Below are 20,780 nucleotides of genomic sequence, written 5' to 3'. Positions count from 1 at the left end.
ACTTCAAGGGACTAGGGAGGGTACTTGATGGAGTGGGCATGCAGGTGGTTTTCTCTTCAATCCCTTCAGTGGCAGGGAAGAACAATGAGAGGATCAGAAAAACCCTCCTCATAAATAAATGGCTTAGAGGTTGCTGTAGGCAAAAGAATTTTGGTTTTTTTTTGACCATGGGGCAATTTACTCGGCTCCTGGCATGATGGTTGCAGATGGAGCTCACCTATCTGCAATAGGTAAAAGGATCCTAGCCCAGGAACTTGTGGGCCTCATTGAAAGGTCTTTAAAGTAGGTAAGAAGGGGGAAGGGGACAAAATGAGGGCCACTGGGGTTGAGCGGGTAGTTCAAGGCTCAAAACAGAGCTTGATGGGTGATGAGGGTAGAGATAGGGCAGGGGGATGCTGCTTCCTAAAGTGTCTGTACACTAATGCGCGCAGTATGGGAAATAAGCAGGAAGAGTTGGAGGTCTGCATGCGGTCACTTGGCTATCATCTAATTGCAGTCACGGAGACATGGTGGGACAGCTCACATGACTGGAATGTTGTCATGGAGGGCTATGTGCTTTTTAGGAAACACTGGCTGGTGAGGCGGGGGGTGGAATTTGTCTTTATGTGAGAGAGCAGCTAGAATGTATTGAACTCCCCCTGGGGGAGAGTGGTATAGCAGTGAAGAGCTTGTGGGTGAGAATCAAGGGGTGAGCTGGTATGGCTGACACTGTTGTGGGCCCTCTGATCAGGAGGAGGAGGTTGATGAGGCCTTCCGTAAGCAACTGGAAGTAGTGTCACGATCCCAGGTGCTGGTGTTTATGGGGGACTTCAATTATCCAGATATTTGCTGGATAAGCAACATGACCAGGCACGCATGGTCCAGACAATTCCTGCAATGTGTTGAAGACAACTTTCTGATGCAGGTGGTGGAAGAACTGACAAGGGGAGGAGTGTTGCTGGATCTTATTCTCACTAATAGAGAAGGGCTTGTCAAGGAAGTAAAGGTCAAGGGCAGCTTGGATTGTAGTGACCACGAAATGGTGGAGTTCAAGATCCTGAGAAGAAGAAGCAAAGTGAAAAGGAGGATTGCTATCCTGGACTTTAGGAGAGCCAACTTTGATCTTTTCCGTGACCTACTTGGAGCTATCCCGTGGGCTTGGGTGTTAGAAGGTAAGAGGGCCTGTGAGAGATGGTTGGCATTTAAATAGTTCTTCTTCCAAGCTCAGGATCAGTGCGTCCCTGTGAGCAAGAAATCAGGAAAGGGTGGCAGGAGACCTGTGTGGATGAGCAAGGAGCTCGTGCACAAACTCAAAGGAAAGAAGGTTCAAGAAATGTGGAAAAAGAGTCTGACCACTTGGGAAGAGTATAGAAATATTGTCAGGGATGCGAGGAGGAAGGCTAAAACCCACCTGGAATTGAATCTGGCAAAGGTGATAAAGGATAATAAAAAAAAGCTTTTTAAAGTATGTTAACAGTAAAAGGAAGACTAGGGAGAATGTGGCTCCCCTACTAATTGAGACGGGTGTTCTGGTAACGGGGGATGCTGAGAAGGTGGAGATACTGAATGCCTTCTTTGCTTTTGTCTTCAGTGAAAAAGCTCTCCCTCAGGAATCCCGGTCCCTGGAGGTTAGTGAGAGGATCTGGGGGGTGGAAGACTCCCCTTTAGTCAGGGAAGAGGCGGTCCAAGAGTGCCTAGGCAACACCAATGTTCATAAATCCATGGGACCCAATGGGATGCATCCATGGGTGCTGAGGCAGCTGGAGGAGGTGATTGCTGAACCGTTCTCTGTCATCTTTGAGAGGTCTTGGAGAATGGGGAAGCTGCTTGAAGACTGGAGGTTAGCCAATGTCACTCCGGCCTTCAAAAAGGGCAAGAAGGAAGATCCAGGTAATCACAGAATCACAGAATTGTAGGGGTTGGAAGGGACCTCCAGAGATCATCGAGTCCAACCCCCCTGCCAAAGCAGGTTCCCTACAGCAGGTCGCACAGGTAGGCATCCAGGCAGGTCTTGAACATCTCCAGAGAAGGAGACTCCACCACCTCCCTGGGCAGCCTGCTCCAGTGCTCTGTCACCTCACTGCAAAGAAGTTCTTGTGCACATTTGTGCAGAACTTCCTATGCTGCAGTTTCCGGCCGTTTCCCCTTGTCCTGTCTCCACTCACCACTGAAAAGAGTCCGGCCACACCATTCAGCCCCCCACACCTTAGATATTTATAGACCTGGATCAGGTCCCCTCTCAGTCTTCTTTTCTCAAGGCTGAACAGACCCAGTTCACTCAGCCTTTCTTCATAGGAGAGATGCTCCAGGCCCTTCACCGTCTTTGTGGCCCTCCACTGGACTCTTTCCAAGAGATTCCTGTCAGGTAATTACAGGCCAGTCAGCCTCACTTTTTTCCCTGGAAAGGTGATGGAACAGCTTGTGCTGGATGTCATCTCCAGACAACTGGAAGAAAAGGAGATTATCAGGAATAGTCAGCATGGGTTCACCAGGGGGAGGTCATGCTTGACTAACCTGGTAGCCTTCTATGATGTTGTCACTTGATTTCAGCAAGGCATTTGATACTGTCTCCCATACATCCTTAAAACAAAGCTGAGGAAGAGTGGGATAGATGAGTGGGCAGTGAGGTGGGTTGAAAACTGTCTGACTGACAGAGTGCAGAGGGTCGTTGTTGGTGGTGCAGAGTCCGTTTGGAGACCTGTAACCAGCGGTGTTCCTCAGGGGTCGGTGCTGGGTCCAGTCGTTCAACATCTTCATCAATGATCTGTATGAGGGGATAGTGGCCACCTTCAGCAAGTTTGCTGATGATACGAAGTTGGGAGGATTGGCTGACATGCTTGAAGGCTATGCCGCTGTTCAGAGAGACCTGGACAGGCTGGAGAGCTGGGCAGTAAGAAACCGGATGAGGTTTAACAAAAGCAGGTGTAGAGTCTTGCATCTGGGGAAGAATAATTTCATGCACCGGTACAGGTTGGGGGATGACCTGCTGGAGAGGAGCTCTGCAGAGGGGGACCTGGGTGTCCTGGTGGACAACAGGTTGGCCATGAGCCAGCAGTGTGTCCTTGTGGCCAAAAAGGCCAATGGCATTCTGGGGTGCATTAAAAAGAGCGTGGCCAGCAGGTTGAAGGAGGTGATCCTCCCCCTCTACTCTGCCCTGGTAAGGCCTCATCTGGAGTACTGCGTCCAGTTCCGGGATCCCCAGTACAAAAAAGACAGGGATCTCTTGGATGGAGTCCAGCAGAGGGCCACAAAGATGGTGAAGGGCCTGGAGCATCTCTGCTATGAGGAAAGGCTGAGTGAACTGGGTCTGTTCAGCCTTGAAAAAAGGAGACTGAGAGGGGACTTGATCCAGGTCTATAAATATCTAAGGTGTGGGGGGCAGAGTGGTGAGGCCAGACTGTTTTCAGCAGTGTGTGGAGACAGGACAAGGGAGAACAGCTAGAAACTGAAGCATAGGATGTTCCGCAAAAATCTGCGCAAGAACTTCTTTATGGCTCCAGTATGGAACACTGGAACAGGCTGCCCAGGGAGGCTGTGAAGTCTCCTTCTCTCGAAATATTCAAGACCCTCCTGGACACCTTGTGCGATCTGGTGTAGGGAACCTGTTTGGGCGGGGGGGGTTGGACTCGATGATCTCTGGAGGTCCCTTCCAACCCCTATGATTCTGTGATTCTGTGATCCTTCTGAAGGACCTCCTTATCCTCAGGCAGATCGACACCACCTCCCAGCTTGGTGTCATGTGCAAACTTACTGAGGGTACACTCAATCCCTTCATCTAAGTCACCAATAAAGATATTAAACAAGATGGGCCCCAGTACCGACCCCTAGGGGACACCACTTGTAATGGCTCGCCAGCTGGACTTAACTCTATTAACCACTACCCATTGGGCACGGCCCTCTAGACAGTTCCTTACCCAAAGAAGAGTATACCTGCCCAGGCCATGGGCAGCCAGTTTCCCAAGGAGAATACTATGAGAGACCTGAAGTTTAAGGTATACTACATCAACTGCCTTTCCCTTGTCTACTAGTCTGGACACCACACCTGGAAGGCTCTCATACCAGCTGTGTAAGGAAGCTATCTTCCACACACTGTAGAAACCTTTTGGACCGCTTCCTCTGTGCTGTATTATATTTCCAACATATATCAGGGAAATTGAAGTCTCCCACAAGAACAAGTGCTGGTGATTGCATGATTTCCAAAAGCTGCTCATAGAATGCCTAATCCATCTCTTCATCCTGATTTGGCAGTCTATAACAGACCCCCTCTAAGATGTCACCCTACAGGCCTCCCCCCGATCCTTACCCACAGATACTCGACTTTATTATTCCCAACCCCAAGCTCTTCAACATCAAAACAGTCTGTAATATAAAGGGCCACACCACTTCCTTCCTTGTCTATCCGTTCTGAAGAGCTTGTAGCCATCCACCACTCACAGCAGAGAAGGCCATCACAGCAAAAAAGTGTTGCAAATAGATGCAGAGAGCTGATCTGTCCCATGATGAGCCATATCTGGAGTGCTGGCTACAGTGTATAGTACAAGTGAGTTGTGGATATATTGGAAAGAGTCCAGTGATGGGCCATGAAAGTGATGAAGGGACTTTCCTTCCCGATGAGGAAAGTCTGAGGGAGCTGGGACTGAACTATAAGCAAAACAAAGCTCACACAAATTACTGATATGGATTATTGAAATATGATTAAGTCTTATTATAAACTAGTATTGATTAGGTTATGCAACTGTCTTGAAAAACTGAACACTTTCCAGTAGCTACAGATCATTATATGTGTTATTGAAGATATTATTTCTAACTCTGTTGCCTTTGAAATTCTTGTAATATGCTGAAATTTTAAGGGAACTATCACGTTTCATTACTTTCATTATAAATGCATTGACTTCTCAAGAAAACAAGTGTTTAGATGTTAAAATCTGCATAGGGAGAGGTGTAGAAGCAGAGCATCCCAGGGGACCAGTTCACAAAATTGTTCCGTTCATTCTACCTACTTTTCTCCCACATCCAAGACCTGTACAGGCTGGAGAGTTAGACAGGGAGGAACCTGATGAGTTTCAACAAAAGCAAGTCTAGAGCCTTGCACCTGGGGAGGAATAACTGCACACATCAGTACAGGTTAGGGGATGGCCTGTTGGAGAAGAGCTCTGCGGAAAAGGACCTGGGGGTCTTGGTGGATAACAGGCTTGTCATGAGCCAACATTGTGCCCATGTGGCTAAGAAGGACAGTGGTATCCTGGGGTGCATTAAAGAGAGTGTGGCCAGCAGGTTGAAGGAGGTGATCCTCCCCATCGAATCTGCCCAGAAGAGACCACATTTAGACTACTGTGTCCAGTTCAGGGTTTCTCAGTTCAAAAAAGACAGGGATCTCATAGAAGGAGTCCAGTGGAGAGCCACATTTATGACAGAGGTTCTGGAGCATCTCACATATGAGGAAAGACTGAGTAACCTGGGTCTGTTCACCTTGGGAAAAGAAGACTGAGAGGGGATCTGAAAGATTTTTATAATTATCTAAAGGGAGGTGGAAGGCAAATGGATGAGGTCAGGCTCTTCTCAGTGATCCATAGCAATACTACAAGGAGTAACGGCTTGAAACTTGAACATAGGATGTTCCATACTAACAAATGGAAGAATTTCTTCATGGTAAGAATGACAGAGCACTGGAACAGGTTATCCAGAGAGGTTGTGGAGTCTCCTTCTATGGAGATGTTCAAGACTTGTGAATACTTACCTGTGGAATCTATTGTAGGAAACATGCTTTAGCAGAGGAGTTGAACTCAATGATCTTTTGTGGTCCCTTCCAACCCCTGTAGTTCTATGATTCTGTGATTCTCACTTCCACACTAGAAATATCCAAGAGATCCCTAAAGATATTTCAAAATCACAATCTGGTCTAGAACACAGGAAAAAGGTTATGGTGGTTATGGTATTATTAATGTGCTCAACTATAAATCAGCTGAGGCTGTATCATACTTCTACAGGAGTAACTTGCTTAAATCTAAACAAAGGACCACACAAGAGGGTTGTGGTTTTTTTTCTATTTCTCTCTTTTTTTTTCCTTTTTTTTTTTTTTTTGCATGTTGAAGTACAGCATGCAGCCTTGGACTGACAGTCATTGCTTTTTATTATCTTTGGATTTATTGCTTGTTTCGCACTTGGACACTTCTCTCATTTTTCTGTCTGAGTATGGTTGTAGCATGACTAAAGTTGTATGAGGAAATTCTCATCCTGTCCCTTTTTCTGAACAATTTGTCTCTAAATAGCAACTCATATCCCGCCTTTCACCATTCATTACTGTTAGATAGTAGATAACTGGCCTATGTGAACCGAGTCACTGATCTCAGTCCTATCCTAGCAAAGTGCAGAAATACTGTCACAGCTGTCATTTGTTGGCACCTTATTTATAGACTCGATAGCATATTAATCAGTATCTCATGGTAAGGTGCGTCACAACATTCTCTTTTAAAAATGTCAGTACTTTTTTTCAGTATTATAGTTGTACCATACACTATGCCATCAAAGAGCCATCTGATACTGCTTCAGTGATTTTATGTTTTCCTTCATATAATATAAAAGGTATGTCAAAGATAAATCCCTCACTCTGGGTAAAAAAAAGATTTTAATTGCCTCCAAGCCAATCAGAAATCTTATTTTGAGCTTTTCTGTAAATGAATGCTATTTTATAGCACACAAGCAAAAAATCAGGCGTATTATGTACTTTTAGAAGAAGAAAACTTCTTTACTTTCTCAACAGATTTGTCCTGTGTCCACATTAAACTCACGATCACTTAGCCATATCTTCTCAAATCTACAATGGACCATCAAACAATCTAGCTGGAAACTTGGAAACATATACAACTGCTGCGTCTGATGCACAGACTCAGATATGAATGATCCAAATTGTTTATTACAAGTTCTCACATCACTTATATACCTTCACAAGTTTTCTTTTTCTAGCTTTCTCATCCACCCCTATGTGTCAACAGAGCATTCTACAAAACACTCTTCAACTGTTCACACAGGCGCTAATCCAATCAGAGCCGTGAGACACTCTTTCTTCTTCTAGAGGTGTCCTTGGTTCTCATGCTGTTTATCTTGTTCCACAGCTTCTGCTCTGAACAGTTTTTCTTGTATTCCCACATGCAACTATGTGCAATAGGTGGCCAGTCTCAGCACACGTGCGAGCATCACAATGGTGCATAAATCACACTGGTTGAACAGTCTGAAACGTGTAAATCCTGTTCCATGTCTCTAGCTGTTCCTTTAAAACTTAACATAGCAATCTACTTCCTTCTCTGTAGCATCAAAGTGCACTTGGCTGGCCATGCTGATATGGTGGTCAGGTCAATGACCTGAAGTGCCTGATCCAGATTTGTTTGCTTATTTTCAGCCTAGTGATTTTTCTCCAAGTTACAGCTCAACCCTAGAAGAAGTAATGCTGACAAAACTGATGCTATAGTCAGATGTAGAATAAGTGCCTAGGGATAGAGATTTCTTCAGCTGTCTCTGTCATCAGCTGAAAATGGTCACCAAACAACATGGAACATCACTGTACTTGGGACAGTTTCCCTTTGGACTATTTCCATCTTTCTTCCCTTGTAGTCAGTGACCAGGCCACTCTCTCAGAAGATGAAACTTGAAATGGATCACTGAGCACACATTCCCATTCCTCCACTCTGGTAGCATGACAAGTGCATCTGGCACTTGTGAACCCTTCTTCCTTCAGGGATTTGTGACCACTGAGCTGACTGCAGATTTTTTGGAATGGTTTTTTTGAAACAAAGCATTCACTTTTTCAACAGAGCACACATGCAGAACAGAGAGTTAAAGATAATATAACCTTCTTTTGGATATTCCCTTCCTCCCTCAAAGCAAATTTTCCTTGTAGCGTTGATATAGCCCAGTATATGCAATCTGTTTCCTCCAATTTATGCCTTTCTCTGTCAGAGACTCCCTCCCAGCTGCTGGTAACAACTTATTACTCATCTTAATTCCCAGTAAACTCTGCCATCTTTAAAGCTTCATTGTCTCTCCTGAAAGTAGGTCTAGCTAAACTAAAATTTCTCTTCCTAATTAAACTACTCCTCAATAAATGAATTCTCAAGAGACAAACTATGTAGTGTAACACTGCATTTCTTCCATCTCCTATATCTTTCTCTGTTCTCCTAATTTTACCTCTTAAAACCTTTAACTCTGCGTTGGAAGGAGCATATTTACCTGAAATGGAGGTAGAGAGGGTGTGGACAAGCAATCAGACTGGAATCTTTTCATTCTCTGCTATTCTTAATATATATATTAGTATTAATATTATAAAAATGTTATACATATTATATTATGAAAATATTATAAAATGCTGCCCAGACGCATTTTTCTAAGTAAATGGGAACAGAGCTTTTATTTTCTAACAGGATAAAGAAATGATAAAGAAGTATCCAGAAGAATGAAATTTCCTATGAACTCAGGAAGGCTAGATGACATCTTCTGTGAGAAACAGTTAAATGCATATAATTCCTTTCTACCTTAAATCTCACTGGGAATAGTACTTAGGATGTGGAAAATCCACATTAAATTTCTTCTTTTCTTTGAAAGATTTGAAGCCAGTGTTGATACCCCACAAGAAAATTGTCTGATAAGGTGAGTACAGGATTGTACTAACAGAGAATAGGACACCTCAGCACGTGAACACTTGTATCCAAGTCTTTGTTCCAGTTCATGTACAATTAACAATAAAATTAAAATAAATCCCTTTGGAAAAGGAGACTGCAGGTATTCTCAACCAAATGGGGAACATAACCAAGTTTTCATCACTTCCAAATCGTTTTCCAACCACTGCCCTAATTGTAATATAGAGATCATTATGGGCCATAGTGCTGAGATCTGGATTTTATTTTGCCAAAGATCCTGTGAATAAGTAAGGAGATTTCTGAGTAATAGGAATGCACAGTTCAGTTTTATCTGAGAAATAATGGATGCTTTCTTGGAAAGGACTGTGAGATTTGGCTTTGAACATAACGATGACTTTTGTCTTGCTACGGCAGTAGTAAATCTGCTGCAGATGGCAATTTACAGATTTCATGAAAATTCCATTTTTTTATTAAAAATATCCTTATCTGAAACTAAATGAAAATATTTACCAATCCAAATGATAAATTTTCTTTCACAATCCTCATGTAAGTCACACTACATAAACAATGGCTTTTTGTAGGTAATATATTAATATATGGGAATTACATTTAGAAAGTGTGTATCTTCTAACATGATCAAACACAGAGCTTAGTCGCATAAATATAAATGAAAACCTGATTGTGTTACTGTTTGCAGACACACAGTGCACTGCACTGATAACAGACATGCAAGTGCACACGCCATAGGTTATGCAGGACAAAGAAGGATTTTGTATTGCTAGTTTCTGTTGCTGAATTTGTTACAAAAAAAAAAAAAAAAATAGAACAGATACCTTCATCTGTAATGACATTTTTCTAGCAAAATCTCTGAAAAAAGCTGTGGAAACTGTTGAAAAGTATACGGAGAAGATGAAGATATATATCCCATTTCCATAATTGTCCTGAATATTTGACTGAAAAGAAAAGAATACAAGGAGCCTTTTTAATTTTTTTTTTTTTTTCCCCTTAAAAAGTGTTCTCTGCAACAGATGGTTGGTTGCTATTTCCATAGACTCTGAGTGGGCATCATTTCAATGTTTTAAGCAAAGACATACCTACAGCATAAAAAGTGCTCAGAACTAATTTCTGATAAACATTTACAGTAATTGATGATTTTTTCCTTTTGAACATTTAAGGATTCTAAATATTAATTATTATCTATTTGAAGAACACTTGCTTTATGTCCTTTTTTCGGAAACTGAAAAAATTTCCATAGGCAGCTGTAAGAAAAATTTAAATATTTTTGGATGTTTACCAACACATATACTCAATAATCAATACATTCATTGTACAGTCTTGAAAATCTGTCCTTTCAACAAAAAACATTTGTATTCTATTTTGCTTAGTTTAGATTTCCAGAAAATACCAGATTTAGAAGTGAAATTTCATTTTCAAATGGGGATGACATTATAAATGGTGATTTTCCTTGACAGTTAATGTAATTTTGACTCTCAAATTACTTCTGAAAATAAGATTTAGAACTGTAAACCAATGTGATACTTAGACAAAAATTTTCCTATGACCTGTGGGAGGAAACTGAAAGGTCTGAACAGAAATGTAAATGCTAGCTAACCTCTTCTGCTTACTTGCAAGAAGCTATGGATTTTATCAGATGGCACACCTAATTCCAGACTGCACAGCACTGTTGGAAAAACCGAATTTTGCTTCCCTGGGGGTCTCAAAAAAGTTTTTTTAAAAACTGTGCTGGGAAAGGCCACTACTGCTGCAGACACTGCTGTCTGTACTCTCCATTTCTTTCTCCCGTGAATGCATTTAAAACATACAGCTAACGAGAGTCATACAAATGTAGGAAGTAAAAGAGGTTCAGGAAGTTAGGCACAGTAGCATGTCCCTTGTCATCCCCATCTTGGCTTATGCCATGGCTCTGTCTTGCACTTCAGCTTGGCCTCACCAAGACAAACCTGTGACAGAAAGGGTTGGCGATCTCATCACTGCCTCAGGATTAGCACGAGGTAGAAAGAAAGTGAGAACCATCTCTACTCCTTGCATATCTCAGCTTGTTTTGAAATATTCTTGGTTACATCCTGCCTTGGGTTTGGAAGGAGGCAATGGGAGAGGTTGGCACAGGGGAGGGCTTGTACAAGAAAGCTCATGTGGTCCCACCTTGAGGAGGGTAGGCTGATGTAAGTGGGACATACGAAGTCCCAGAATCCACATCATCACCATAGATTTCCAGACTGGGCAAGTATCTGTGTAGTTACAGACCGGTTAAAAATCTCGCTAGGCAGTGCAAACTTGGACAGAAGGTACAGAGATCAGAAGTTTAAGTAGGAGCGTGAATACCCTGTCTGCCATTTTAAACTAGTGAACAGCAGCTTGAAGTGTTCTGTTCTCAAGCAGAAAATTGAAGACTTACCTAAAAAAGTACCTAAATTTCTTTGTTTGATAATGCTTACTGAATTCTGCTTGTATGTTGGAATACAGCCAGATTTCCAGCCTCAGACAGCAGAAAAAAAAATAAAAAGACCTATATCCTTTTTCTCTGTGATAATTTGTATGTTCAGATTCTTTCAAATTTGCTGTCCTCAGTCTTTCAAAGGTCTACCCAGGAAAAACAAACTTCTGCAAAATTCACCTAATAAGAGCAAACTCATGTCATTGGATATAAATGCCATTTGTCTTTCCAGAGGATTTTTATCTTAGGGCCACTTAATTAGGGGGAGTAAAACAAAAGTTTACAGGTAAGTTAGGATATATTTTCCTGTTCTTCTCCCCAAGCAGGTAAACTGACCATTCCTTAGCAGCCACTTTTATTTGTCAAGGCAAATATCCAGATGAAATAGTGTTTAGTATTAAAAAAGTTTTACCAAATGTTCTTAGTATAAAAGCAAATTAAAACTTCTGCTTAGAAGTGCAGTTGACTAGGAGAAACATTCAAAATACGTAACTTGAGGGATTCCTGTACTGATGAGAATATGCTATGAGCTACACTGCTTAGCGTTTGCCAGTAAATGAGAAGTTATGACATTATTTTGATGTTACTGTTCCTAAGAACTAGACTTTGATATTTAACCAACAGAGAGATCTTACTTGATTTTACTTAGGAAGACTGTATTTTTGAGAACTGTATATCTTAGAGTCATACTCGTACCTGTCTGGAAGATATGCCTTACAAGTGAGACAACATCTTGAGAATTATACTCATTGCTAATGTGATTTTAAGTCTGCAAGTTGGAAATTAAATCTGGAATTTAGCCTTTGCAGCCAGGATGCTTGGTGTAACTTAGGAACAAGAAAAACTAGAGGGGAACTGGAGAATATATGGTGCTGTTTGTTATCAATCACTTTGAGATTTGTTTCTGGCCTCAGGTTTTAGACTAGTGGAACAGGTCTTGCTCTAAGCTTATCATGGTTTTATACCAGACTTTGAATACCAGCAGTGCATTCACCTGTAAAGGCCTTTTCACATCATATGGAGCTATCAGATGAAAGATAGAATTGATATAGAATTGATACTTAACTAAATCTTTATAAATGCAAATTTTGTCTCTGATTTCATGACTTGTACGTTCAGAAGTGCACAGGAATTTTACAACAGAATAGAAGAGCAAAATCAAGTTGACTGTTACAAACTGAACTAAATTCTCTTTTCAGATGTTTCAACATCCTGCAATCCTGTTAATCTTATTCTGATATACTGTGATATACTTTGTGCTGATATAACAGTGCAGTAAAAATAAAAATCAGGCATCATTCTTTCCTAACAAATTCCAGGGCTAGAAAGGATATGCTGAAGGACTGTGTATATTGCCTGAGGATAGAACTCCGCAAGGAATTCCTTGTATACTATAACAGTATAACTAACATATAATCCTATGAATCTCAGAAAGATATGTGAATACACAGCTGAAATAAATATTTCACTCATTAAAAAATAAAAATTAAAAAAAATCCACCTACACCACTAGGGTTATAAGAATAGCTGCAATCATTTTAAAGCAAAACATTAAAATATCCCACAAATAAACTGAGTGAATATCATGGGTGATTTAAAATTAGTATCTGTAAACAACTCATTAACATGGAAAGTAGAAATAGGTCTTAGTAATCCTGAGACAGCTGGAGATATTTTTTAAAGCTAGACTGAAGATTACAATTTGTATGATTAATCATTATTATTTGCTATGCTTTATCAGATATAAGACTGAATTGTTTGTTTAATTCCACAAACACGTTCTAAGGTGCTTTGCAGACAAACTCAAAATGACAGGAGCCCTACTCCAAAGAGCTTGCATCTGGTTTATTTATATATTGTTGGAAACACGAAAGCCCAAGAGAGCATATCACTGCATTTAAGTTATTCATGGGTGGGAGGTGGGAGAGAAAAATATGTTTCTTCTGTTCAACCCAAGAGAGCTGTCAGCTGTTAGGACTCTGAGACACGTATTTGCTTTGAAAGTGCAGCAAATAGAGAATGAAATCTAGACAAAGGACAATTTAAACAGCTAGAACAAATGAAACAACTAAAATAAACATCCCCTGGAGGACTCAACAGTTTTCACAGCTACTTCAGACACACTGACACTTGTGATTATAATGAATTTTGCAACCAAGCTGGCTTTTCCTACTAGATTTTGCAAAAGCAAAACAGAATAACAACCAACTCATGCTTTTTACCTCTGAAGAAGGCTTGGAGAAACCTTGTATTCTGTGGTCTCATACGCTTTCAAGACAAGAAAAGGCCATTGAATGTGGAAGTGCTTCCTATCTTGACATCAACATAAATCTTTTCAGCTGAGATTGTCAGAAACATGGTAAGCATGCCCATGTTCCATCAAGTCAACCTTATTGTTGCTCTGTAACATTTTTTGTTAAAAATTTATCTTCTAGTCTGGGTTACACAGGTTGTAGGGTAGGATATACTCGATCAAAATGCGTGCAAGTATATGCATGCAATGCGCACCTTTTTGTCTTCCCTCTTACAATTTTTGAGTGTAGGTAATTATTTAAACAAAATTTAGTGACTAAGGATCTACGTAAGTCATTCTGACATTGTTTCCTAATTATTCTCATAGAAACAAAAATAGATACAAAGAGTACAATAACACTATGATAGAGCAAATTCTCAGCCACAAAATGCTGTTTTTGAACATAGTCACCACCATCAACTGATTTGTGCATACGAGCTGATTAAGACACTCTGTATTCCATGGTGTGACAGCTGTGCATTGCCTCCTGGAATGTGGCTTGTCTTTCATCACCAATGCCGAAATGCACCACTCACTGCCTCACTGTGCTGACATGCACTGTTTGGTCTCCACAAACAGTCAGAAAGTGTTGATGAATGTCAATGGGTTCAATTTTTTTTCCTCATAGAAAAATTCAGTGACACACCTTTGCTTCATACATACTTCATATCAGATGCCATTTTGACAGACATCCCCACTGCTGCCATCAGTCACATGGCAACGAAATGTAATGGAATATTGGTGGAAAGGCTCAACCTCTAACTGCTGTACCAGTTAGTTGTAACATCTGCTTCTGACTTGGGCCAACATAATAAAATAGAAGGCAATACTTCAGAAGCAGCCCTCTTATCTTTCTGCCCCTTTTCTTCCAGTGTGCAGGGATTACTTAATAACGATCAATTTCTGTAGTGAAAATAAAACATGTTAAAAATGTCCCAACTAGCAAAAATCTGCAGTTGAATTAGATCAAATAATTCAAGCAAAACATCAAATTCCATTGAAATCTTGGCTTTTTTTTTTTTTTTTTTTTTTTTTTTTTTTTTTTTTTTTTTTTTTTTCTGCTAACAAAGCTTTTTCTTTGCTTCCTTTTAAATATGGGGGACTTCAAGTGTTCTTCAACCTCAATCCAGCCTCATTTTTAGAGATTAAGGCAGATTCCTGAGAAGTGAACACCTGTAGGGTATAAAAGTTTCAGAGTACAAGTTCATATGTTAATCAATAATGAGTGATTATCTGTATAGAGACATTGCTATTGGCAGTAATTATTATAGACAGTCACATTCAATGCACATTTGAAAGCTACCACTATAAATATTTCTTACCACATTTCAAATATAACAGCAAAAAGTCAATATGACCTGTAGACATGGTGGATGTCCTCCTGACTCATTCTGACAAGGTGCTGACATCTACCTAGAGACAACATGAAAGTCCACGTACTTGAACTCATCCTTATTGAACATATACATTTTTCTGATTTATAACTAGGAGACTGTACAGGTGCACACAACTATGCACACATATATGCTCATCATTGTGAATTGCTGGAAAAGGTTTTGGTTAATAAATTATAATTGTTTCTTCAAAGTAATGGGCCTAAATCAAAGGTCATTTTTCAAAAGTAGGCATGCTACAGTGAAAACAATGAAAGATTAATAGCTTCCCCCAGTTGCCAGCATCTCCCAGCATCATGCAGATAAGATGAAAAAGCCTCTGAGAAAACAGATCATGATTAATTTACATATATCCTCTGCCCTGATGTGAAATCGTTTTTGGTAGATAAAGGCTTTTTCTTTTCCCTTGAATGTTGTGTGAAGTCTGAAAATGAAGAGTTCATTCATGAAACCTAATCAAAATTTTCTCCCTAAAACATCTCCTTTTGCCAGTTTTCTAAGAATTACTGTAGGAATATTAATTCTCATTTGTGCTGGGGAAGCTCCAGAGGAACCTACCCATTGAAAAGATGGTACTGCAAGCACAGAGGGCAACATGAAGGGTCTGACTACCATATGCCTTGACTTACCTCTTTTGTTCCTGAATGAACCATGCAGAGGGCTGTACATATCAAGCTGAGCTCACAAAGGCAGAAATCACTGAAAACCTTCCTCTTTAAACCTCAGCTATGAGGAGAGAAAGAATTTCCACAAAACAGGGAAGAAGTCCCCACTCAACAAAGGTGGTAGCTGGTGGCCTGAAAGCGAAAATGGCATTAAGGGGCAAAAGACAACTATACCCTGAGGTCATCTTTACAAGCCATAAGTTTTGCCTGAAAGAGAACTAGGCATGGATCAGCTATCATATTTAGAGCTTTAAGCATTTAAACCAAAATACTGGCTAGTTGAGATTAGTCAGATGAAACTTACCTCCATGCAGTTGCTTCAATAGAGATGAATAGCCAGACAACTGATACAGAACATGTATTATATGAGGACTTCTCAAAAAGTAATGCTGCCCCTGTTATTATGTTGGCCCATGATGTCAGAGGCGAATGTTGGTTGTATGGCAGTAAAGATCAAACCTTCCAACTAATGTTCCATTACATTTTATTGCTAAGTGACAAATGACAGTAGAAGGGTAGTCTGTCAAAATGGTGTCTGTCACGGAAGTGTGTACAAAGCAAAGGTATGTCAGTGAATTCCTTCACGTGGAAACAAATTCACCCACTGACACTTCTGTGATGATAGTAACAGTGGGTCATCTCCAGTGGTGAGTACACCACTGAGTGCACACTTTTTATGAGTACAGTGTGCAAGATCTTATTTATTGCTTATGAAAATGCATAGCTAATGGTGGTGGCTATGCTGAAAACTAGTGTTTTGTAGCTGATAATTTGCTCTTTCAAATAGTGTTATCGTACTTTTTGTATCAGTTACAGTTTCCACGGAAATCAATAGGAGGCATTACTTTTTGAGAGACCTACATATGTCACACTTAGAAACTTCTTTAAAATCTTTGTAAAAATAAAATTTCCTATGGAGAAAAATAAACATCTCAATGGATTCCTAGCAAAGCAAGGCTTTCCCCAGAAATGAAATGAGACAGAGTATTAGCCAGAGCTTGCAGACAGGCTTTCACAGAAAAATCAGCTTAGGACCTAACTGCATATGGCAGCTGCTGTCGCCAAAACAGGAAGATGACACTTCCACCTCAGCCATGCTTACCTCTGTAATTTACACATCAAGAGAATTTTTAATCTAAACCGCTCAGAGCACCTGACAAACATTACATTTATCAATCAGAAGCTTTCAATGCATTAACTTCCTGGTACCTGAAAAGAAACTGAGGCACAGTATGATTAATCAAAATTTTCTCAGAAAATAAAATAAGAAAGATAAAGAGAGGGAAAGGAAAATAAAAGAACACTAAAGGGATGGAAACAAGATCTTAGGTAACTGACTTCAAGTCCTATACTTTAATCATCAGCTAAAAAAAATCAGCTTTGGTAAATGAGATATATTTGCCTTCCTAATGAGCTGACGAAGTGCACAGCACAACAGTTACTTTTGATTTGTGTTGGCATTTGTGCATAGCTGCTAAGACTGAAAGCCAGGCTAGCTCTACAGCAACATCTCTTGCACCCCGCTATCACACATTTGAGACTAAGCACACTGTCGAGCTAATGGGGCCTATGGAGATTAACATCAGTTTCTCCTACTATTACTTAATTTTTGAACTCTGAAATTCCAACTGTGAGAGACATATATATCTGTGAAGGAACAATAGAAGAAGTTGATGCTGTCAAAATTCTTCCTACTCAGTTTCCTCGGGGAACCTTCCTAGAGAATATCTTCACAAGGATTTTTCTGTCCTGGACAAGTTTGGCCGGAATAAGCGCACAGGCAGCTATAAGCACCACGTGAGTACTTCTGCACTGTGGATAAAACTTCTCTTTAACAAGTTGCTGCTGGGAAAAAAATGGCTAGTTAGCATCTCTCTGTGAACTGAGTGCTTGTATTTTCTTGAATCAAGCAAAGTGTCTCTAATAGGCTTCCACACACAATCTCTTCTTGGATGTATTTCTGCATCACTAGTTTGAAAAGGCTGAAATAATATTTAATTACTTGGGCAAAAGATGAAGCAGCTTGTCACCATGCTGCCATGACAGTGGCTAAAGATGGAAGTTTTTAAGAGGGATTTAATGGATATCCCGATATCCCGTGTATTTGCTTTAGTCCTTCCAGAAAACAACCTTAAAACACAGACAGTTCAGATTTTCTGAAAAAATCCAAACTCTGAAAAGAATTGGCTACTTGAAGTTGCATCACTCTCATGCAATGTAAGCTTCTATTACATTCTATCATTTTTTAGATTGTTTTAATCTCTGTTGAATCCTGAAATAGTTCAGAAGATTTCTTCTTGAGCAGAAGCACAGAAATTAACTTTGTTTTCAGGAAACTTGACAAGTTCTTGAATGCCTCACTGACATCAAAGAGATGTGCTCAAGATCTGTCTCCATTCCAGAAAATGTTATGGCAAATAAATACTTTACATATGATTATGTTAGTAGAGAGAGAATGTATTGCTTTCTTACCAACTAAATGAAAACTGAGACTGGAGCTGCCATCACTGTAAACGGTTTTGATCTCAAAGTCCCTTTTTTAACACGTATAGGAATGGCTGAGGCTGAAAATATGAAGTTGGCAGAATGCTAACAGATGTGCAGACAAATAACTGAAAACATGCTGTGATCAAGAGCATTACAACTCACTTTGTCCCCTGACCTGTAGTAAAACCAGGCAGGAAGTGAAAAAAAATTTGTAGACAAAGTTCTGACCCATCCTTTCAGACTTTTCCTTCAAGACCAAGTGGCCTTTTCAGCAAAGCCTTTCAAATGTAGGATACATTAAGTAAGTTTTCATACTCAGCCTCTTTTCGATTTCCCCTTTCTGCACCAGTGTCTCCTTGCAGGGCAATGGAGTGGGTCAGGGGAACTCTTTCCTCTCCTATGGCAGCAGCCAAGTCAAGGAGAGGTAATGGTTTCTTGCCGTGTTCCCTAGTTGCGACAGTCTAAAGGGCAGTCTGGCTCTCATTCACTGTCTTGCCAAGACAGAAGAACAACCTGTATTTACTGTCTGAGAGAGAAGGGAGCTTTGTTTAGCTCTAGTCTCAGGCTTGATGATCTCAGGCTGTAAAAGAATGAGAACATTCTGGAGGTTTTCCAAGCAAAAGCTGTCTCAGGATTACAGCACCTCACTCAGGAGCTGTCACTCCTTACATTGTCAGCTGAACAGAACTCCTGACGTGGAACAAAATAGTCCCTCCCTGGCTTAAAATGTCTGGTATAACCCAATAGCAAGAAAAAATAACTAAGTATCTATGTTCTTCAATTATTCAGAAACTTTTATACAATATTCCTTAGTACTTCAAACAAAAGTGAGGCAATTCCAGTCATAGCAGAGGGTCACTTTACCAATAATTCTAGTAATATAGGAAAGCCTCTATTTCATCCTGGTCAACAGAGCCATGCTTGTGATAACTGAACACTGGCAGAAAAGGACACTGGATATTTAGCTGTATCCAAAAGTGAATGATATTTTTAATCTAAATAGTATCAGACTGTATTAGAGAAGATTTCAGAAGGGAACACCAAGAACTACAGTGTTAAGAAGTCTGTGGAAATCTGAACTGAACCTTTCCTTTCTTTCATCTTGAAACTCAGAGATGACCTGCCTGTCAGTACACTGTCTGTATTTGTCCACTGTCCAGACAGGAACAACTCTAGAATCTGCTGATCAAATCAGCTATGTTAACTTATGCTCATCTTCACCCTCATTAGGCTAATGAGGTGATTTCAGACTGATGATGAGAGTATATAAGAGACCCTTCTTTGGTCAGAGTCAGTGTTTGTAGAAGCAACAGTAAAAAGCCAGACTGGCAGTCTCACGAAGAGAATATTTTCACTTCATTTTTCAAAAAGTATGTTAAAGCCAGAGCAATATTATCTCTTTTGTTACTGCTGTATGGATGGAAGGACTTGCATTATACTGTTTTCTTCCTGGAAGAGAGAACAAGTTCTGAACAAGTATTTATCAGGAAAAATAAATGTGCAGTTATATAGGCTGTGAAATGCTAGATTGCAATGGTCGGTAAATAAAGAGTACAAGTATAAAATACAAGCGTGCAAAGTCAATGGACCAAGCATTATCTTGATGTCGGTCCAGGCTAACTATGTTTGGATTTCTTTTAAATTTGCAGAACTAGAACAAGAAACTCTCACTTTGTATGGGTGGCATGAGTATACCTTCCATGTTGTACATGGAAGAAAATAATGATTCATCATAAGCATAAAAACTCTTTAATATTTTCAATCTGTTAATTATATTTTGACTTTATTAACAAAATTATCTGTTTTTTTTTTTGTTTTGTTCTTTTTCTTTGCTTTTTACATGAGCTCCTTTATTACATTACCGTGCTTTGCACTGTGTACTTCATTATGTTATGATTGAGAAATGGCATACAAAATGGTATTTGAAACAGTGGAGGAACAGAGTGTGACAAACCAACCTATTAAAAAATAACCATTTTACTTCACAGAACAGCTACAATTGATAGTGTGACAGCACACTACCATTAAAAAATGCTCCGTTCTCCCAAGTACTATACTTAATGAAAATAAAGCACAGCCTGTCTCCCAAAGATCTTGTGACAGAGCTTAAACAACACATTAGAAACACGTATTTTAAATTAAATCATTTCAGAAATCAAATAGAAAAAAACTCATGCTATTTTCTATAGTGAAAATCCAATTTACTTTCTAATTCAACAGTTAAGCTTCTAGAGCCAACAGCATTATGTGATTGTACAAAATAGCATTACATTACAATTTGAATTTGAAGAACTCCAGACTTCGAAACTTCTTGAACATTACTTGGTTTAGACTAAGCTGTGTTTGGAAACACAACACCATGAAAAAGTTACAAAGTGAAAAATGTCTTCTGTAAATATCTGGTATGCCTTTCCATCAGGTACATAAAGGCTTGGTTTACTATACTTGAGCCAGATTATTACCTAAAGGAATGCAACTTTCTATTAGCAGGCACAAAATGCAACAAACAACAGGTTTGCAGAATTACTCTATAGAAAGTGATGTAAATCAAAATTTAACTTAAGAAAAAGCATCATTTTGACAAAAGTGCATTACAATTAACATTAACTATATTGATTGTTCTATAACACTGCACCATTTACCAATGCAATCTAAAAACATCTGCTGTTCTCTAACTGCTTATTTAGGTGGCAGCTTATGAGTTTTCTATGCTAAGTGTCTCTCTCTAAATCACTTTTTCTTGAAAGCTATTGAATGGAGGAAGAATACCTCTTTGTTATAATTAGTGCAAGGATGAGAAAGGTATCAACAAGATGGCAATAATAAGGCTTTCAAGGAAAGTATTTCTCAATAAAAGGATAAGGAAGGACTATTAAA

This window comes from Lagopus leucura, unplaced genomic scaffold (assembly GCF_019238085.1).
Source record: "Lagopus leucura isolate 7727_CA_CO unplaced genomic scaffold, USGS_WTPT01 Super-Scaffold_100001, whole genome shotgun sequence".
Lineage (NCBI taxonomy): Eukaryota > Metazoa > Chordata > Aves > Galliformes > Phasianidae > Lagopus > Lagopus leucura.
Note: the sequence above shows the minus strand (reverse complement) of the source record.